Here is a 20,813-nt window from a genome sequence, read left to right on the forward strand (position 1 = left end):
GCAGAGTGAGCAGTGATCAGAATTATAAAACCAATTGTTGTCTCCTCACTTATCTCAATCAGGAGCACTGTTGAGCTCACTTACAGACTTCCATTTTGAGATAGTAATGTTTGAGGGGTTTCTCGGTGACCTGATATTTTTGATGAGAATTTAACTGATTGATTGGTACTGTTAATAATTAGGGCTTTATTATCTCTTTCTCAGTTATTGTGGAGACTAAACTGGCCCAAGGATGGCATAATTTCAAGGTGGAAGGAAAATGAAAGATCTATTGATCTCCTCTGACAGGAGTCTCCTCAAGCTTCATGTCTATGATTCTATGTTCATATAAGTAGCTAATAACAAAACAGAGATTTGAATCTGTGTCCTCTGACTTCCTAAGGGCATGGGGACATTACCCTCCTGATGTCATTGGTCTTCTTTCAGAATGAAGATTGAACAACAACATCAATTTACAGTAGAATTCATACTATAAATAATCTTACTGTAAAGGAAACTGAGGACCAGGGGAGCTTGACTCACTCAAAATCACACAGGTAGTGAGTATAACACTGACTAAGTCCAGATGAGTTAGATTTCTCTGCTCCCTGAAGCTTTTTAGGGACCCTTAAGAATATTTGCAGGAGTATAGTCTCTATGTTAATGAATCTAGCCCCTACTATGATCTTGCTCCATCTGTAGTCATGGACCCCTGCACTCTAATCCCATTTAGCTACTAATAGTCAGATTAACTTTTGCAGAGAAATATTTACTTCAACAGATATAATTACAAATATATAAACTCGCTTCCTTAGCAATGGGGCTCAATCTTCCTCCCAACCTTGCACTACCCAGTATCTAGGGGGAAAGGAAATAGGTTCATAGTTTAGCTAAGTTCCTATAGAGCAAAGTTCCAGTTCCGATTCCAAAACCTCCTTCTGGTTTGAGACCTGGGCACCCTGATTTCTTAGGGCTGCCTTGCTAGGCTGACTGACTGTAACATCTTGTGCAATTTCCTGGGTCAATCATTTTTTCCGCTAGCATTTGAAACTCAGAAACACAAACAATACAGAACCATGACCTTAGGCCTGATTCTTGGTGTTGATGTAAAAGAGAGGGAGAATAGGAAAAGGACGTGATTCTCACCTATTCAATTTATGACATTTGCTCTGTGGATGAATGGTTGGTGAAAGGTTATCTTTAACCTCTGGCTGTAGCAGGAATGAACTTACATGGATGTTTAGTCAATCCACAGTTTAATTGCTTGGCATATCCTTCATAAAAGGAAAAGCTATTGTTAATTTTATTATTGTGGAAAGTGGCAAGGTAAAATAATAATGTTGGGGGGATGTGGGAAAATTGGGATACTAATGAACTGTTGGTGGAGTCGTGAACTGATCCAACCATTCTGGTGAGCAATTTGGAACTATGCCCAAAAGGCTATAAAACTGTGCATACCTTTTGTTCCTACAATACCACTACTACATTTGTGTCACAAAGAGATTAAAAAAAAAAAGGGGGGTAAAGGAGGACCTGTAAGTACAAAAATATTTATAACAGCTCTTTTTATAGTGGCAAAGAGTTGGAAATTGCCCAGTAATTGGGGAATGGCTGAAGAAGTTGTGGCATATAGTTGTAATAGAATATTACTGTGCTATAATAAATGCTAAGCAGGCAGATTTCAGAAAATAAATGGAAAGACTTATATGAACTGATACAAAGTGATATAAACAGAACCAAAGGAACATTGTATGTAGTAACAGCATTAGTATACAATGATCAGTTATGAATGACTAAGCTATTCTCAGTAAAGCAATTGTCCAAGACATTTCCGAAGGATTTGTAATGAAAAATGCTATCCATCTCCAAAGAAAGAACTGATGGAGCCTGAAAGCAGAGAAAAACATACTATTTTTCCCTGTTTCTGCTTTTTTTTTGGTGTTTTTTTTAATGTGTCTGGTTCTTCTTTCATAATATGATTAACATGATAATATATTTCACATGATTAAACTTGAGCTTTATCAAATTGCTCACTGTCTCAGGGAGGTTGGAGGTGAGGAAGGGAGAAAATTTGGAACTCATGCATTTTTTTTTAAATTAATTTTTAAAATTGCCTTTACATGTAACTGGAGAAAAATAAAACATTACTTAAAAATAAAGTGGAAAGGTATGTAGCATCATGGCCTGGGTAACTGGTATCCAAAGTTTATTCTGATCTAATCAGTTGGAGGATCCAGTTATATGTTCTGGGTAAGTTTGCTGTCACTCAAGATGGTTTAGCTAGCTCTCCATTATGAATGTAAGTGGAGAGTCTCCTATCACAATGGACATTCTTTATGAATCTAAGAGCTTGACAATACACTACAGTTACTTGTCATTTGTCTCTCAGGTCCTTGAAAGTTTTTCTGGCTGTCCCCAGTGCCTATAACACTCTCATTCCTTATCTTCATTTCTTGGCTTTTCTAGCTTCCTTTAAAACTTACTTCAAGTATCACATTTTTCAAGATGGAGATCCAGTCCCTCTTCTCCCTGTCCCATAGCTAGTGTTTTCCCTCTAATATTACCTCCTATTTGCATTAGTATTACTAGCGAAATGCTCCTGTATTAACTGAAAGTTCTACAATTATGAGCTCTGTCTATATTTTTTGGAATAGCCTAGGGGTACATATTTATGAAAATCTTAATTTAGAAATTACTTAACTTCAGATAACGACCTGGACATGAAAGTAATATGTGGAGTCATATGTTGGCATCTTATCTGGCTATTAGCAAAAAAATGATCATTCTGCTTAACATTTGCAATACAGGCAATGTAAACAATAACTTGGAGAAATAGTTTAAATGTCTAATGGCATGGAAATTTGTCAAATATTTTTTTCATCACTTCTTCCAAATGTACTAGAAATCTTAACTGCTGGATGAAATTCTCATAAGTAAGTGAGTATAAAACTTGCTCTTTACTCTCTCCCTAATTCCCTTCGTACAGAAAAAGCAAGGTGATGAGAAATAAAAAGGGAAATTTCATTATACTTAAAGGCAATATAGATAGTGAATTAAAATCAATACTTAGCATATGTAACCCCAGTCCCAAAGTTCCTACTTAAGGTTTTCTCATCATAAGTAGAGATGAATGTCCTGCACTGTAAGAGGGGTTATTTGGAGTCTGTGAAAGCAGGGAGGGGAGATCTCTTTAGTCTTCTTTGAATTCTTTTTCAGACAGTCTTGGAGTCATTTTGGGCTCTGTAGGCACTCAGTTTGAAGCCTTGAGAAGAAAGATGGAAGAGGCCAACTCCTTTTCACTTTGCTGAAGGAAAAGACACTGGGAAGAAGTGAAACAATTGGGCAGTGTCAATCGTGTCCCTATCCCCACCTTGCTACATTAGAGACTAAGGAGAACTTTCCATTGGATGAGATCTTGGACTCTCTCTCACTCTCATTTGAGCAGTTACCAGTGGGAGAACTCCTTTATTATTCTCCAATATATATAGAGAGAGATAACTGAGTGTTGCTGTGGATAGAGTGCTAGGCTGAGAGTCTGAAAGACCTAATTCCAAATTTGGCCTCAGACAAGTATTAATGGTGTAACTCTGTGTAACACCTATTTCCCAAAATTGTGGTGAAGATCAAATGAGATAATAATTTTGAAGTGCTTAATTCAGTGCCTGGCACATAGTAAGCACTATATAAATGTTAGTTATTGTTAGTATTACCTTCTCTGATTTCAGTTTTGATACCAATTTGAATTGTTTCTTTGTTTTTGTTACATGTATTCATTGGAATAGGTATTTGATGGGAAAGTGGTCAAGCCTTTCATATAAAGATTGTGTTCCCCCTAAAAATAATTTTAAAAAGGGATTAGAAGTTAGCTTGAAGCTGATCACATCTCTTATATTAATACTATTTAAGGGAACAGACAGATATGGTTCTACCCCATTCAACTTTTTCTTTCGTCTTGCAAGAAATTAAAGCATACTTTGGAAAAAGTGTGTTAGAGGAAAGGAGGCTCGAGCTGTTAATTCTTTCCCTTTGAGGCACACAAAGATACCTCCATGTCACATATATGTCTGCGGGTGGTGGGGCACCAAATCAAATAATTTTTAAATACTAAGAGAAAGTTTAAAGTTTCAAATTAGTTATAGAGTGAACTAATCAACAAAATTGATAATAGTTGGGAACTTCAATGTATTTCCTTTTTGACCCTGATAAATTAAAAAAAGGCAGGAAAAAGTCTCTGAAAAGAATTTTAGAGAAGTCAAATATGATAGTTCTACTCCACTTACTACTTAGAAACATATTGGAATATACATATTTCTTATTATTACATGTCACCTTTAAGAAAAGTAACTAAATATTAGGATGTGAAAAAATCACAAACTAAATGCAGAAAGAAAGAAATAGATTGTATACCAATAATTCTCCTTTTCAATTATACTGGTTTATATTTTATCTATTTTATTTCAAAGGTTCATTTTATTTATGTTTAAAAGATGTTTGTACCTTCTTTGATGTACTGTTTTTATAGGTTTATTTTTAACACAATTAAATAAATAAATGAAAAGGCTTTTGAGAACAATACTGTAGGAATAAATGGATCTTTACTTAATGTGGTAGATATCATACACCTAAAATGTAGAAGAGGCATTATATTAAAATGGGATAAAGTGGAGGCCTTTTCAATTTTTTTTTTACATTTGAACAAAATTTCTCAACCTTTTAGTACCCTTTTTAATCTTGGTTATGTTATTTAACATGCTGAAATTGATAAGAATGTGATATGATATGCCTTTATGCAAACACTTTATAGCAACTAATGTTATTTGTAGCTTATTATATTTATTAATTACCCCCTATGACATCATGGTAATAAAGGTATTAGTTAGCATTTATATAGCACCTATTAAGTGCCATGCACCATGCTAAGTGCTTCACAAATATTATTATCTCATTTGTTCTCTGGAACAACATTGGGAGGTATGTGCTATTATTATTTCCATTTTATAGATGAGAAAACTGAGGCAAACAGAGGTTAGGTGACTTTCCCACAGTCATATGGATAGCAAGTGTCTAAAATCAAACTTGAAACAGGTCTTCTTGACTCCAGGCCCAGCACTTCATACATTTATCCATTGTGCCAAAAAAAGCCCAGAAGCAGGCAGAGATCCCTGAGATACCTTGCTTAAGTAATAGATCTTCCAAGTTGACCTTTATTGTAGCCTTTGGGGATTTAGTATTCTACCAGTTCAGAACCAAACTTACTGTGCTATTACCTGAAGGATAGCTTTCTTGTTCATGTGAATAGTATGAGAAATTTAACAAACAATTTATTGAAATCAGTTCAATAAATTTAACAAACAATTTATTGAAATCAGTTCAATAATATGTAGAACATTTCATTTTATCTAATCTTTTATACTTATTAAAAACAAAAATGGATTTAGTCTTTTATGATTAATTTTTAATGAAGCCTCCCTGACCTTTTGTGATGGCAGCTGCCTTTTCTAGATGATTAATAACCATCCCTTCAATAATACATTTTGCTCAGAATTGAAATCAAATGTATTGACTTAAGTTTACCTATGATTCTTATTGTACTGTCATTTAAAAAAATATGCTAAATTATATGCCTTTGCTACCATGTTCTATATGTCTTTAAAAAAGAAAAGGATTGTTAAATGAGTTTCAAGTAAATAGTTTCTTAAACAAGTTTATCATTTTGTTCTCCATTGAAAGTTAACAAAAAACAAATATTAAATCTTAGCTTTTAAATCAATATTCTCCACAATTGGTCTATCATTAAAAAAAAAACCTGAAGGTTTATTATTAAAATATGTCAAGATGGAGCACCTAGATGATGCAGTGGATAGAGCAACAGCCCTGCAGTCAGGAGGTCCTGAGTTCAAATCCAGCCTCAGACACGTAACACTCTCTAGCTAGCTGTGTGACCCTGGGCAAATCAGTTAACCCCAATTGCCTCATCAAAAAAACAAAAAACAAAAAACAAAATATGTCAAGAGTTCTTGGCATCAAAAGACCTAACTATAAGCCTGCTTTTGTCATTATTAATTGTGTGACCTTGTGCAAGATGGCTTTGCATGACCTTGTCAAAGAAGTCACATAAAATTATAAGCCTTAGGTTTATTAATGGTGGAAAATAGTACTTGACTTATCTACCTGATAGAGCTGTGATGATTAAATGAAAAATTCTATTTTACAACCCTTTGTAAACTGCTATACAAACTAAAATGATGACAATTATGATGGCAATGACAAATATGATGTTGATCTAATTTTATTCATTTGATTAAGGAATAAAAAAGTTTGATGATCAAACCTTAAGTTTGTTGATAATTTTCAAGATCTTTATTTTATACAACCATTCCCCAGACTTAAGAATTCTAAGGATGGTTTTCACTTAATGGACATTATTTCTCACATGGGTTTAAATAACTTCTTAGCTGACTGAGTCTAAATCTTTTGACTTCATGCCTTGGGATCTATAACAGTATAGGTCTACATTGCAAAAAGGTCAATGTACCTTCTGTATTTTTGGAGAAGGAAAGTACATTTCTCTCTATTCAGGTGCATTTCTGGATAATACACATTCTTCTACACATGACCTCCAGTTTCTAAAATCAAGTTCAATAATCGAGGTCAAAGTTTTCTCAAAATCTGTAAAGCCAAAGTTAAACATGCAGACAGATGTTATTTCTTATTTAACTGCATTTATATGCAAACTTCCCTTAAAGGAGATGTAATTACAATACTCATTACTTTGGAAACTGATAAAACTCAATACTAGAACCTTGAGGGACCAATAGTAATGTAATAATAAATGAAAATTTCCTTAAGAAATCAGACTGCTGACTGAATATGTGTCCGCATCAGGGAATAAGCCATTATTATTAAAAAGAGCCATTTAGCTGGAATATTCTAAAGATGTCCATTTTTTTTTTGTCAGCAAGTAATATTTTAGAAAAGACAATGTGAAGACAGTATATCTCCCCCCTCAGGGGAATGTATGGATGATATGTGCTTAATGGATATTGAAAATTGTTATTTTTGCTGTTTATAAATGTTCCCTCCCCTCCCCCCAGTTTAGGGCAATATGGCACATATATCTTGGTGTACTCTTTCCAACCTTGTATTCCTTACTGGGCCCATGCAGGACTATCATAGAGAAATGCAAATCCCAGCCCATCTGGCAACTGACAGAACAGGGCAAAGGTCAAGGGCCTTTCAAATAGAGATTAGCAGGCCTGCTGCCTCATCTTAAAGTCTTTCACCGTGCTTTTCATCTTTTTTTTTTTTAAGACTGGTATTTTGTTCCATGGACTTGTCAATTTCTCTTGCCTGGAAACATTCAAACTCCAAACCTTTGTTTCATTATATTTTATCTAGAAGCTTTGACGTTTTCAATTCCATAAGTACAAACTATCCCATGTTGGGTGGGAGATACATACACCTATACACACATATATGCTATTATAACATTATATATGTATATATGCATATATGTATATATATATTACATGTAAAGCATATACACTGAGTAATAGTTCTTGGGTCACAAAAACAAATTTTCAAATGCCAGTAATTTTTTTAAAAAATCATTTTTTTCAGAAGCTAATGTGCAAGCTCTGTTTATCCTGCAGGGTTTTAAAGTAAAATGTACACTAAACACGAAAGGCCAGGACTTTTACAAATGCAAATTTTTGTGAATAATAAAATGGAAACCGAATGTACAATTACCCACTTAACAACTCTCCTTATTGTCAGACTTTTCAGGGTGTGCAGAGGTTAAAGTTCACTTTTCAATCAGCAGTAATGATGACAGGACTAATGGAATTCACCCAACATAAAATACTACTATAGCTTTATATTTTTAAAAAGGAATTTTTTTTAATGAAATGGAATGATTTTCACTTATTCTTTAGGGAGAGGTTTTTTTTTTTCTTCCAGAATAAATTTAACCTAATTTAATTATTTAAATGGGAAATCTTTTTCATAAACTAGGCAAAATGTCCTCCCTCTGACACATATTGGTCATATCATTAGTTTCTCAGTGCCATAGGTGACTGATTCTGTAAACAAACAACTTACAAAGCAAGTGTTGATCTTCATAGGCAGGGAAAGTTTCCTGACCAGGATACTATGTTCCTATGAAATCAAAGAAATCATAAAAAAAAAACGAGGATGATTGTAAAGTGAAATCAAAGAATCATAGTCTCACAGATTGAGAGTTGGCAGAGTAGATATTAGAAGTCTTCTAATCTGAAAGCCTCATTTTATAGATGAGTAAATTAAGGCCCAAATGGCTTATCCACAGTCACAAATGCTCTGAATGGCAGAGTTGAGCTTTAAACCCTAGCACTCCTATATAAGACCTAATCGTGTCTCTTCTACACAATGCTGCCTAATTATATAAAGAAAAATGTATCACTTATTTACAAATATATGTAAAAATTATTATGGGCTAGATGCCTTCCTAGAAAGGTAACTGACATAAACATCTACATAGTTTTTTTTCCCAGTTATTTTTCTTTTTTATGTTAATTATGAAATTAGAGATAGAAGAAAGGGGCAGAAAGTTAACCCCTACAAAGAAGTGATCAACTATATCGACCATCTGGAAATCACAATCTAACTTAAACAATATTACTTAGACATTAATAATGGTAAATAAGTCACAAAACATAATCCTGAAAATAGCCTTTTTTTTTTCCAGGCTATGTTTCCATACTTTCCAGAAAAGCTTAAGCACAAAAATAAAATAAACTGAAGTATCCATAACACAGTTTCAAGAGATCTCAGAGGTCACCTTTTTCAACTCCGTCATTTTACAGAGGAGGAAAGTGAAGCCTGGATTGCTTAAATAACTTACTCTAGGTTGTGTGAGAAGCAGTGCAAAAGGTGGGATATAAAACCAGAACAGGTGATCTTTCTTCTCTCCCCTCTTGCCTCAGGAGATTGACTCAACCAAATATCATTCAGTTTTTAACAAACCTAAGCTAATCTACACGAGGCCCAGACAAATACAACCACATGGTTACTCAACATATTCCAAGCATTATGAACTAAGCATGGTGTAGGTGAAATCTGGTTTTTAAAGAAATGCCTCTTTATCTCAGTTGAATCAAAAGATCATAAATGTTTGGATGGAACTGGTCCTACAGGTCATCTAATCCAATACTATTTGCTAGACAAGGAAATTGAAATGTAGAGAAGTTAAGTTATGTGCCCAAGGTCCCACAGGTAATAATAATAATACTATTTATTCATATGTAAATAAAAATTTAAAGTTTGGAAAGGGATAAGTATGTTGTCTCATATGTTTCTCAAAATATCCCAATGAAGTTGGTACTTATTACATCTGTCTTACAGATAATGAAACTGAGGCTGAGAGCTTAAAAGTGATTTTTCCAGGGTTGTCTGAGGCAGAATTGAACTCAAGTCTTCCTGACTCCATGACCAAGTACAACCAGGAATCTTTTCACCAGTGGTCATAACCAGCAGGGGTGGGATGGGACAGTGGAAAGCTGGAAGGCAACAACTAGGCAGAAAAGATAGTCCAATCCTCTATATAGACAGAGCAAGTGAATAAGCAGTTCTCACATTCACAAGAATACAAGGGAAAATATGCTCTTTGTTAATAACTTAGATTTAACACACACACACATATATATGTATATATACACATTCATACATGAACATAAATATATACATAAATATGTGCACATATACATATACGTGCATACACACATGCACATATATATTCCTACAGCAACAATCTCCCATATAATTTCCTTTTCAAAAGGATTTACATTTCCTACAAGCTTCCTTATAACCTTTCCCAATCCCATGAGTTCCACAAAAGACAAAGGTAGAAACTTCCCACACATATACAGTTTGTTTGTTGGTTTGTTTTCTGGTTTTTTTTTTTTTTAAACACAACAGTCAGGCACCAAACATTGATTGAGTACCCACTTCATGCCAGACACTGTGCTAGACACTGGCAATAAAAAGGAAAAAAAAAAGCCCTTAAACTCAAGGAACTTAGAAAGTTGTCTGGGTCTTATATTCCACTCTTAGGCCAGGTCCTTTTTATGATATAATAATTGTAAGCAAGAGACTTCAGACAAACCTGGAAAGAATTGTATGGACTGATGCTGAGTGAAGTGAGCAGAACCAGGAGAACATTGTACACAATAACAGCCATATTCTGGGATGACTAACTTTGATAGACTTAGCCTTTCTCAGCAATGCAAAAATGTAAGACGTCTCTAAAAGTCTCATGATAGAAAATTCTATCCACATCCAGAGAAAGAACTATGAAATTGGAATGCAGATTGAAGCATACTATTTGTGCTTTTTTTTTTCTTTTTCTCCTCTATTTTGTTTTGTCTTTCTTATGGTTCCCCTACTGGTTCTAATTCTTCTTTACAACATGACTAATGTGAAAATATGTTTATTAGGAATGTATATGTAGAGCTTACATCAGATTGCATGCTGTCTTGGTGAGGGAGGTGGAGAGGGAGGAGGAGAAAATTTAAAAGTCGAAAGTTTATGGAAGTGAATGTTGAAAACTTAAAACAAATTAATAAAAAAAATTAAAAAATAAAAGGAGAGGGTTAAAAAAAGATAATAAGCATTATTGTTATCACAATAACATCTATATAACATTTGACACAACTAGGTGGTACACCGGATAGAGGACTGGACCTCAAGACTAGAAGATCTGGGTTCAAATCCAGCCTCAAATACTCACTATCTCTACAACACTGTAGAAATCTTTAACCTCTCTCTGTCTCAGCTTCCTCAACTACAAAATGGGATAATAATAGCACCAACCCAGTGCAGCCCACCCCACCCAAGTGTGTTGTGAAGATCAAAAGAGATAATATTTGCAAAGCACTTCACAAATCTTAAAGTTCTTATGAATGCTAAGTATTAGGATGAAAAGTACTTTAACATTTGCAAAGAACTTTGTATACCTTATATCACTTAATCTTTACAATAGTCCTGTGAAGTAGGTGCTATTATTTTCCCCATTTTGCAAATAATGAAATTGATACTGAGAGAGATCGTTACCTTTTCTGTAGTCACACAGCAAGTGACCGAAGGAGCGTTGAGCTGAAATCTTCTGAATTCTATTTCCAGTGCTTCATCTGTTATGCCACGAAGTTGATTCATATATTTTGTTTGTGTTTTTGTTCTTTGTTATTCAAAGTATATCTTTGAATATCAGTTTAAAGATCTAAGCTTGCTGGGTAATAATTTGCATTTAAATTAATTAATTTCAGTCCACAAATTATTATAATACTATTTCAGTCTCTCAAAGTCCACTCAAAATCATTTTTTCCCTCAGATGGTCACAAGTAGTTTACTGCGTGTTTCTTTTTTTCATTTTTCCTTATTTCATATTGGTTTCTACAGATATCATTGCATGTACCATACTTTTTTTGTTGTGATTGAATCAAAGAATTCAATTATATTGATAAATCATGATTTATTTAACCATTTTTTCCATTACTGGATATTTACTTTGTTTACTTTTTTTCTGCAATCACATGCAATACAGCTATGAAAACTTTGAAAGGATATTTCCTTTAGCATCATTATTATGTAGACTGTTTTTCAGAAGCTGCTTTAAGTAGAGTTCAAATTACTTGGGCCAACATCTTTGTAATAAGACCAATTTTGACACCTTAGTCTAATAAAATGGAAAAAAAGATTGAGCAGATTTTTGGGGGAAAGCCATACTTTAAATTAGTTTTGTAGCTCTTCTGACAGATGGATCACACATTGGCTTTTTTTTTTCTTTTACTGTTGTGGATCTCTTAATAGCTCTTCTCATTTTATCAGGGTCAGGTCTATTTGGCAGATCAGAGACTTGGGACTCAATTGTGTTTTACCACTGACTAGTGGAGAGGAAACCACTTGTTTCAGTTAGCCCAGGTAATAGCAGACTCATATTTGCTGAATAGTCCAGCCTCACTGTCTTTATTTAAGAAGAAATTTAAGAAAGTCAGTGTGAGCTTTGGATTATTTTATCATATTAGGGCCGGCATGAGAAAATTGATGAAATATTTACATGTAACTTTTCATTTTTATTAAAATCTTTGTCCTGACTTATATGAATGAAGGCCCAGGAAGGAAATTTTTATAATATTTCAGAAGCAGGGAAGGATTATTGGAAGAAAATCTATGCCGTGGCTTAAATATTGTTTGACCAAGAGAAGAGATACCTGGGTATTAGTGTTCGGCCTGTTATCAACTAGATGTGTTACCTTGGACAAGTCACTTAACTGATGTGGGCCGCAGTTTTCTCAAGTTTCAAAAAAGGGGACACAGGCTAGATAATAAAGTTCCTTTTGACTGTAATGCTGTGATCCTTTGAATATAATTTCTGAATTTCAGTTTTCTGATCTGAAAAACAAGAGAGCAAAAATAAGTGCTTTTGAACATCATTTCTAGCACATGAGAAAAGAAGGGGCACTAAATTTAGAATTATAATGAATGAACAAAAAAAATCACCTCACAATCATTGCAAATGCAGTGCATAATCTTTGCAAATTTTGTCATTTTTTATGTAAAAAAGTGCAGTGAGACAATTATGCGAAGTTTAAAAAAATTTGTGCCAGAATTACTTAAAAATCATTTAGTAACAAATGATGCAACATTAGGATTCACAGAATACTCATGAATATACGTTAAAATTGAATACTGACAATGCGCATACCCTGAGCTTGAAATGCACAAGGGATAAATATGTATCCATATGCTACTGGTGAATACATTGCAGCTCTGTTTACTTACTAAGTAGCATGAAGAACAGAATTATACTATGCAATGATGATGCAATGAAAGATTATAAACCAATGTTTGGACCAAAAAACCAGGGTGTGACAATTAGGCAGTGGTGATGATTATGAGGTAAAATATAGTATGAAGCCTTTACTATGAGAAACACCATGCTACATTCCAGGAATAGAAAAGCAAAAGACATGAAGGTTTTGGCCTCATTCCAGATGGTCTTTTATTAGTTACGGCTTTCAATGATCTTTCTGAGTGTCATTCTCTTCAGAGGAATAAAAAAAAAAATAACAAAAACCATGACAACAACAATAATAATATTGGTAATAGCTAACATTTATATTTGGCTTACTATATGCCAGGGACTATTCTAAACATTTTAGAATTATTTTATTTGATTCTCAGAACAACCCTGAGAGGTGGGTGCTAATATCCTCATTTTACAGTTGAGGAAACAGGTAAAAAGAGGTTAAATGACATATCCATCCAGGGTCACACAGCTAATAAATGTCTGAGGCCAAATTTGAACTCAGGTCTCTCTGACTCCAGGTATGACACTCTAATATCACAATTTGGATTAAATAATATATTGTATCCAAAATGTTTGTAAAAACCTATAGGAATGTGAATTTTAATGAATCCATTATGGGAAAAGAAAAATAAGGAAGCTTGAAACAGCAATATCTACACTTGATGTTAAATTAAGAGAACTGCAGTTGTAGGATGGGTCAGCTAGGTAGTACAGTGTATCGTATGCTGGGCCTGGAGATGGGAAGACTTGAATTCAAATCTGATCGTATTTACTTAGTAACTGTGTTACCTTGGGCAGGTTGCTTAACCCAGTGCTCCTCATCTGTAAAATGAAGTGGAGAAGAAAATGGCAAACTACTCCAGTATCTTTGCCAAGAAAGTCCCAAATGGGGTAATGAAGAGTAAGATACAATTGAGTATGGTTGTATTTTATATTCTTATTTTCTTAAAAGCTACTTATGAATCTTAAGTGTTTGATTCCTACTCTCCTCTTAGCTGTCTGATTTGTGCTGTTTCCTTACATTCCAAACCATATTTCCTTCTTTCTCTCCATAGGTATTTCTCTCCAAGAATTCAGAAGTGCAAGGGTTGGGACGAATTGAATCATCTCACTTAAAATATCTATTTTCATGAATCTCTTGATTTAGTCTTATTTTTTCCCCCAATTTTTCTTCTACTTCTCTTATTGGTTTTTAAAAATCTTTTTTTCTTTTTACTTCTTCAGAAGCTTTTTTTGTTTCTTTGCTTTTTGGTCCTGGGACCCAATTTGTCTTTTTTTCCCCTATGAGGCTTTGCATATAGGCATTTTTGATATTGTTGTCCTCTTTTGAGCTTTTTTTTAAAATAGTTGTTTGGAGATGAATATAGGAGAGTTCAGGTGAGTTGCTGCTTCATGCTGCCATCTTGGCTTTACCTTATATCCAGGTCTTCAAAGTTTTCTTTGACTTCATTAAGGTTCATCGTGGTGGAAGTATATGCAATGATGATGGAGGTGGGGTGTTTTTCTGCAAGTTGTGATCACATTATCCTGAGATTGTTATTCACTCCTTTTAGGGGAAATACAAGTTTTTTGACTAGATTATATTTGACTGTGAAATCTATACCAGATTCATAGTGCTCTCCATCACAGTGTCTACTCCAGAAAAAATATATATCTAGCTCCCACTTGGGTAAGTCAGCCTTCATTTACCAGCCTTATTGCACTCAGGACTGCTATACTTGCTGAATTTTCTTGGAACCCTAGCTGTTTGTCTTTTCTGGTCTACTGAATTACTTGTTGGCCATGAGAGGTAGCACATTCAATATACCAATGTTTAGTGGAATCATCTTTGTGAAAGTTTTTGGATGTTTTTCTTTCTTGACCACAGAGTGAGATTCCTGCCTGCTGCAGCAAGCAAGCCAAGGTTAATTGAAGCACACAATTTTTAGGGAACCTTTTTTACTTTCTTCCTTATGCCAGCAAGTTAGTAGTACAGTCCTTAAAATGCTGTTCAAACACCCAGGAGGCTTCCACATCCCACTGCCATTTTCAGCCTAGTGAGAAGATGACTCTATGCCTTGAAACATCTATGTGCAGGTTTATGACTAAAGCTCCTAGTCTGTCTGCATCTGCTACTTCAGTACTAACCCATGCCACAGGACTTCAAGGTAGGTAAAACAGTAAGATAGCACAATAGTGACGTAGAAAAAAATAATAAAGAGTGCAATAGTTTGATGATAAAATTATCCAATTATCCAATTATTATAATTATAATTTGAAAATTTATTGAATAATAAAATAATGAAATAATAAAATTGTGAGGTTTTTTTGATGCATTAATAAATCGGATTTAAGTGAGGCAGAATTTTGTGAAACTGTCAGGCTCACTCTCACTTACAGAATCATTGAAATCCAGGGGCAAGCCAAAAAGCCCTCACACCAATAGTACTAATCCTCTCTGAAAACTACATACATCCTAAGATTAATGAATACTATACTTTACCATGTGTCCTGTTGCTATGTATTCCAGATGCACTGACAATGCCAACTGACTTGTTAATGTACCCTGTACCTTGCCATCTCTTCTACTGCTATCCTTAGGTTCAATGGACTTTCCATCCATCTTGCAGCTAGAACTCCTTGTATATGTTGCTTTTCCCAAATAGAATGTAAGCTTGTTGAGAGTAGGGTGTCTCATTTTTCTGTTTGTATTTCTATTGCGTAGCATAGTACCTGACATAGTATAAGCTCTTAATAAATGCATTTTCAGTCATTCATTTATTTATTAACATATGGTACCATGAAACAAATTGCTATGATTTTATCCTTTCTTTCCAAATAATAATGTGCAGCGACTGTCACATAATAAAAGCTACAAAAATCACCGTTGAATTTAATTGAATAGAATTATATCTATGTATATCTCTTTCAGAGGTATGTTCTAAATACAAACACAACTTTAATGATACTTTGTGGTGTTAAAGTGACTTTATAATTTATATTATTTCATTCTCTGTTGCAACACCTACAATACTGTGAGAAGCTATTATTACTTTTATTTTAAAGGCACTAATAGATTTCTCCAGAAATGTTAATTTATTACTAAAGCCACACAGATAATCAATTGAAAAGCAAGAATAAAAATCTCACTTCCATTTATTCTTAGGCTATAAATATTTCTGTTAAAAATATTAGCATGTTGTCTATTATGTTTTATATGTATGTACATATATGCACATACATAATACTAAGTATAGGAATGTCATATTTAAAGGACTTTTTATAAACATATGAGTTATTGGCCATAAAGCCTTTTATAAGACTAATGTTTGGAAATAATACCTTTTTAAGTTTTCTGCATTGATCTGAAGAAAAATATCCCATAAATCATTAGGTACATAAAAATGAATTTTGACCAGAAGTATAATAGAATCCATGATATAATTAGGATCTAGAAAATGTGACTATATAATACACTTGTAGCACATATAACACATAAAAAGTATGTAGATATATGTATATATATGTAATATATGAAAATGCATGTGTACATATACATATACATTGTGTATGCATTAATAGCTAATGTTATATAGATGATCAATGATAGATAGCTAAATGATAAATTCCTGCTTCCTTTCCAAAAAGAGATAAAATTTTTAAGACTTGGGTACTTATTCTATTTCTGCAATCTCTAATGAATTCAAACTAATACTGCCATTTCACAGTAGAAGCAAAGAACAGTAACAGAAATATGATCTAATTTTAATTAATTGCATTTTTTCATTTAATAATTTAAGTTAATTTTAATGATTTCTGAGAAATTCTTAGCTTTCCAGGATTTTTATAGATGTTCTAATTATTTCCTTCCCTCAATTTTGCAGTTCATTCATTAATAGAAATTCAAACAATTCCTTTTTTATGTAAAGACTGTTGCAAAATTATCTCTCTAAATGTTTATTTTAAGAGGTTTATTTTATTTGACCTGACAAGTATCTCTGAATTCATTTGTAAACATCTTGTGTATTTTCTCATCTTCAGAAGCCTCAGATTAAAAAATGGAGTTTCCCTACTTTTTAGGTTATTCTAATAAAAAAAACCTCGGTGTAATTAATTGTATTATATTTACTTCTAAACATACAAAATCAATTGCTAATTAAAAATGTGTTAATTGCCAACAGTGTAACAATTAAAACAAAATATATTAACTAATCAATTGGTATATGAATATTCATTATCTTTATAGCAGCATTATGTGCAATTTACGAGTATATATAAGATCATTATATTAAGATATTCACTGTGAAGTAACTAATTTTGTTAGAATTTTTTTTTTTTTTAGCAAAGTAATCATTGATTATAGGGTAGCTACATGGCACAGTGGATAAAGTATCAGGCTTGGAGTCAAGAAGACTTCTTCCTGAGTTCAAATCTGGCCAAGGTACTTATTAGCTCTATGACCCTAAGCAAGTCACTTAATCCTGTTTGCCTCAATTTCCTCATCTTTAAAACAGCTGGAGAAGGAAATGAGAAACTTCTATATTATTTTTGCCAAGAAAACATATAATTGGTTCACAAAGGGTCAGACGTGACTGAAAAATGACTGAACAACAAAATCAATCATTATAGACACTTCCATTTATACAGCTGCATTTAAGCAATAGTAAAAGAGAACTTTTTAAAAACATATATAACAAGTGGAAATGGCAAGTATTCTACGAATTCTCTCATCTTTATGCATTTTTCCTATTTTTTCCTTTTATTTGGTAAATTTATATGTATTCTTTCTTTTATAAAAGTGTCACTAGAAATACCATTATTTTATTCTTGAATGAGACTGCCCTTCCCAATTTTTCTTTCTTTTCTTTTTCCAAATTTTATTTGTTTTTCATTTCTTATTATTTTTAAAAAAATGTATTTTTAGTTTTCAATATTTACTTCCACAAGATTTTGAGTTCCAAATTTTCTCCCCATCTCATCCTTCCCCCCACCCCAAGATGGCATGCATTCTGTATACCCCTTCCTCTAATTTGCCTTCCCTTCTTTCTCTCCGCACCTTCTCTTATCCCCTTCTCCTTCTATTTTCCTGTAGGGCAACATAGATTTCCACACTCCATTTCCTGTATTTCTTATTTCCCAGTTGCATTTGAAAGTACTTTTTTTTACATGTGTTTTTAAAACTTTGGGTTTCATATTTTCTCCCTTCCTCCCTCCCCACCCACCCTCATTGAAAAGGCAAGCAACTCTATATAGGCTATACATGTGTAGTCATGTAAAACACTTCCATAGCAATTTTGTGAAAAACTAAGTATATTTCCCCTCATCCTATTGCACCCCTATTTTTCTATTCTCTCTTTTGACACTGTCCCTTTTCAGAAGTGTTTGCTTCTGATTACCCTCTCCCCCAATTTGCCCTCCACTGTATCATCCTCCTACTCTCTTGTCCCTTTCCCCTCCCTTATTTTCCAGTAGGATTAAGATAGATTTCCATACCTGACTGAGTGTTTATGTTATTCCCTCCTTAAGCCAAATCCTATGAGAATAAGATTCACTCATTCCCTCTCAACTTCCCCCACTTCCTCTCCACCATAAAAGCCTTTTTTTGTCTGTTTCATGTGAGATAATTTACCCCATTCTACCTCTCCCTTTCTCCTTCTCCCAGTATAATCCTCTTTCACCCCTTAATTTTATTCTCCAGATATCACCCCTTCATCTCCAACTCATCCTGTGCCTTCTATCTATCTCTCTATCTATCTATATATATATATATATATATATATATATATACATATATTTTTTCTCCTCCAACTACTCTAATACTGGTCTCATGAGTTACAAATATTATCTTTCAATGCAGGAATGCAAACAGTTCAACCTTAATAACTCTCTTATGATTTCTCTTTCCTGTTTACCTCTTCATGTTCCACTTGAGTCTTCTATTTGAAAGTCAAATTTTCTATTCAGCTATGGTCTTTTAATCAAGAATGCTTGAAAGTCCTCTATTTCACTGAATGACCATTTTTTCCCCTGAAGGATTATACTCAGTTTTGCTGGGTAGGTGATTCTTGGTTGTAATCCTATCTCCTTTGCCCTCTGGAATATTATATTAAATTCCCTGCAGTCCTTTAATGTAGAAGCGGCTAACTCTTGTATTATCTTGATTGTGTTTCCATAATACTTGAATTGTTTCTTTCTGGCTGCCTGCAATATTTTCTTCTTGACCTGGGAGTTCTGGGATTTGGCTACAATATTCCTAGGAGTTTTCCTTTGGGGATTACTTCCAGGAGGTGATCAGTGGATTCTTTCAATTTCTATTTTGCCCTCTGGTTCTAAAATATCTGGGCAGTTTTCCTTTATAATGTCTTGAAAGATAATGTCTAGGCTCTTTTTTTTTTTTTGATCATGGCTTTCAGATAGTCCAATAATTTTTAGATTCTCTCTCCTGGATCTGTTTTCCAGGTTAGTTGTTTCTCCAATGAGATGTTTCACATTGTGTTCTATTTTTTCATTCTTTTGGAATTTGTTTGATTTCTCATAAAGCCACTAGCTTCCAATTGCTCCATTCTTATTTTTAAGGAAGTATTTTCTTCAGTAAGCTTTTGGATTTCCTTTTCCATTTAGCTTTGCTTTTTAGGACATTCTTCTCCTCATTGGCTTTTTGGACCTCTTTTGCCATTTGAATTAGACTATTTTTTAAGGTATCATTTTCTTCAGTATCCTTTTGGGTCTCCTTTAGCTGTTGACTAGTTTTCATGATTTTCTTGCATCACTCTCAGTTTTTCTTTTACTTCTCTTACTTGCCTCTCAAAATCTTTTTTGAGCTCTTAAATGGCCTGGGAGCAATTCATATTTTTCTTGGAGGCTTTGGATGTAGGATCTTTGATTTTGTTTTCTTCCTCTGGTTGTATATTTTGATCTTTGCCACCAAAGTAAGATTCTATGGTCTGAGTTTTTTTGTGCTGCTTGCTCATGATCCCAGCCAATTACTTGAAGTATAAACTCTTTGTCAATGTAGGGGCCTGCTTCTGGTGTGGATAGTATACTGTCCCAAGTTTCAGGGGTACTGTGCAGCTGTTTTCAGAAATACTTCTAGGGACTGTAAATTTTCAGTTCTTCCAAGGTGGTATGATAAGGGATGAGGTGTTTAATCCTTTCCTGGCCTGTGCTGTGGTCTATGATTGATCACAAGCACTCTTTTCTGTCTTGGAACTGTGAGGAGGATTTTCTCTCCACAGCCACTACAAACTCCACCATGCCAGTGCCTCCCCGCCCCAGGAGCACCTCCCAGAATTGTGACCAAGATCCAAGAATGGGCAAAACAAGATAATCTTGCACCAGCAGAGAGATGTCTGCAATCACCCTCTGTTCAGCCACTTTATCCCCCCTTAGTCTGTGGGCTATCACCCTGGGGGCCAAGGTTAGAGGACTGGGACTAGAATCATGCTTCTTTCTCTCTCACTCCAAACACAGACTTTTCCCACTGACCTTCTAAGTTGTGTTTGGCATTTGTGGGTTGAGAAGTCTGGAAATCGCCAGAGCTGCCTGTGATTCATTCCTCTGTGGCCTGTTCCAGGTTCACTGAGGCCTACCTTGCCTGTGTGCCCATGCCAAACTGTGCTCCTCTCCCTGCTTGGAATGATATACCTTTCTAATCAATCATCCAGGTTGTCTTGTGCTGTAAATTTGCTTCACTCTGTTTCACTTTTTGTGGGTTCTGCTGCTTTAGAATTTGTTTGGAGCCATTTTTAATAGGTATTTGGAGGGTCTTGGGGGAGAGGTCAAGCAAGTCACTGCTTTTACCCTGCCATCTTGACTCTGCTCCTCCACAAATTTCTTTGATGACAACATTCAAAAGACATAAAATGAAAGTAATGAGACACAGTAACATTTAAGAAATATTAATTTCTAGATTTTAAGTCAGAGGACCTGGGTTGAATCTTAATTCTGCCACTTATTAATTGTATGATCATGGCCAAACAACTTCAACTTTTTGGGTCTTGGTTTCCTCATC

This window comes from Phascolarctos cinereus, unplaced genomic scaffold (assembly GCF_003287225.1).
Source record: "Phascolarctos cinereus isolate Bilbo 61053 unplaced genomic scaffold, phaCin_HiC Scaffold_5;HRSCAF=322, whole genome shotgun sequence".
In the NCBI taxonomy this organism is placed as follows: Eukaryota; Metazoa; Chordata; class Mammalia; order Diprotodontia; family Phascolarctidae; genus Phascolarctos; species Phascolarctos cinereus.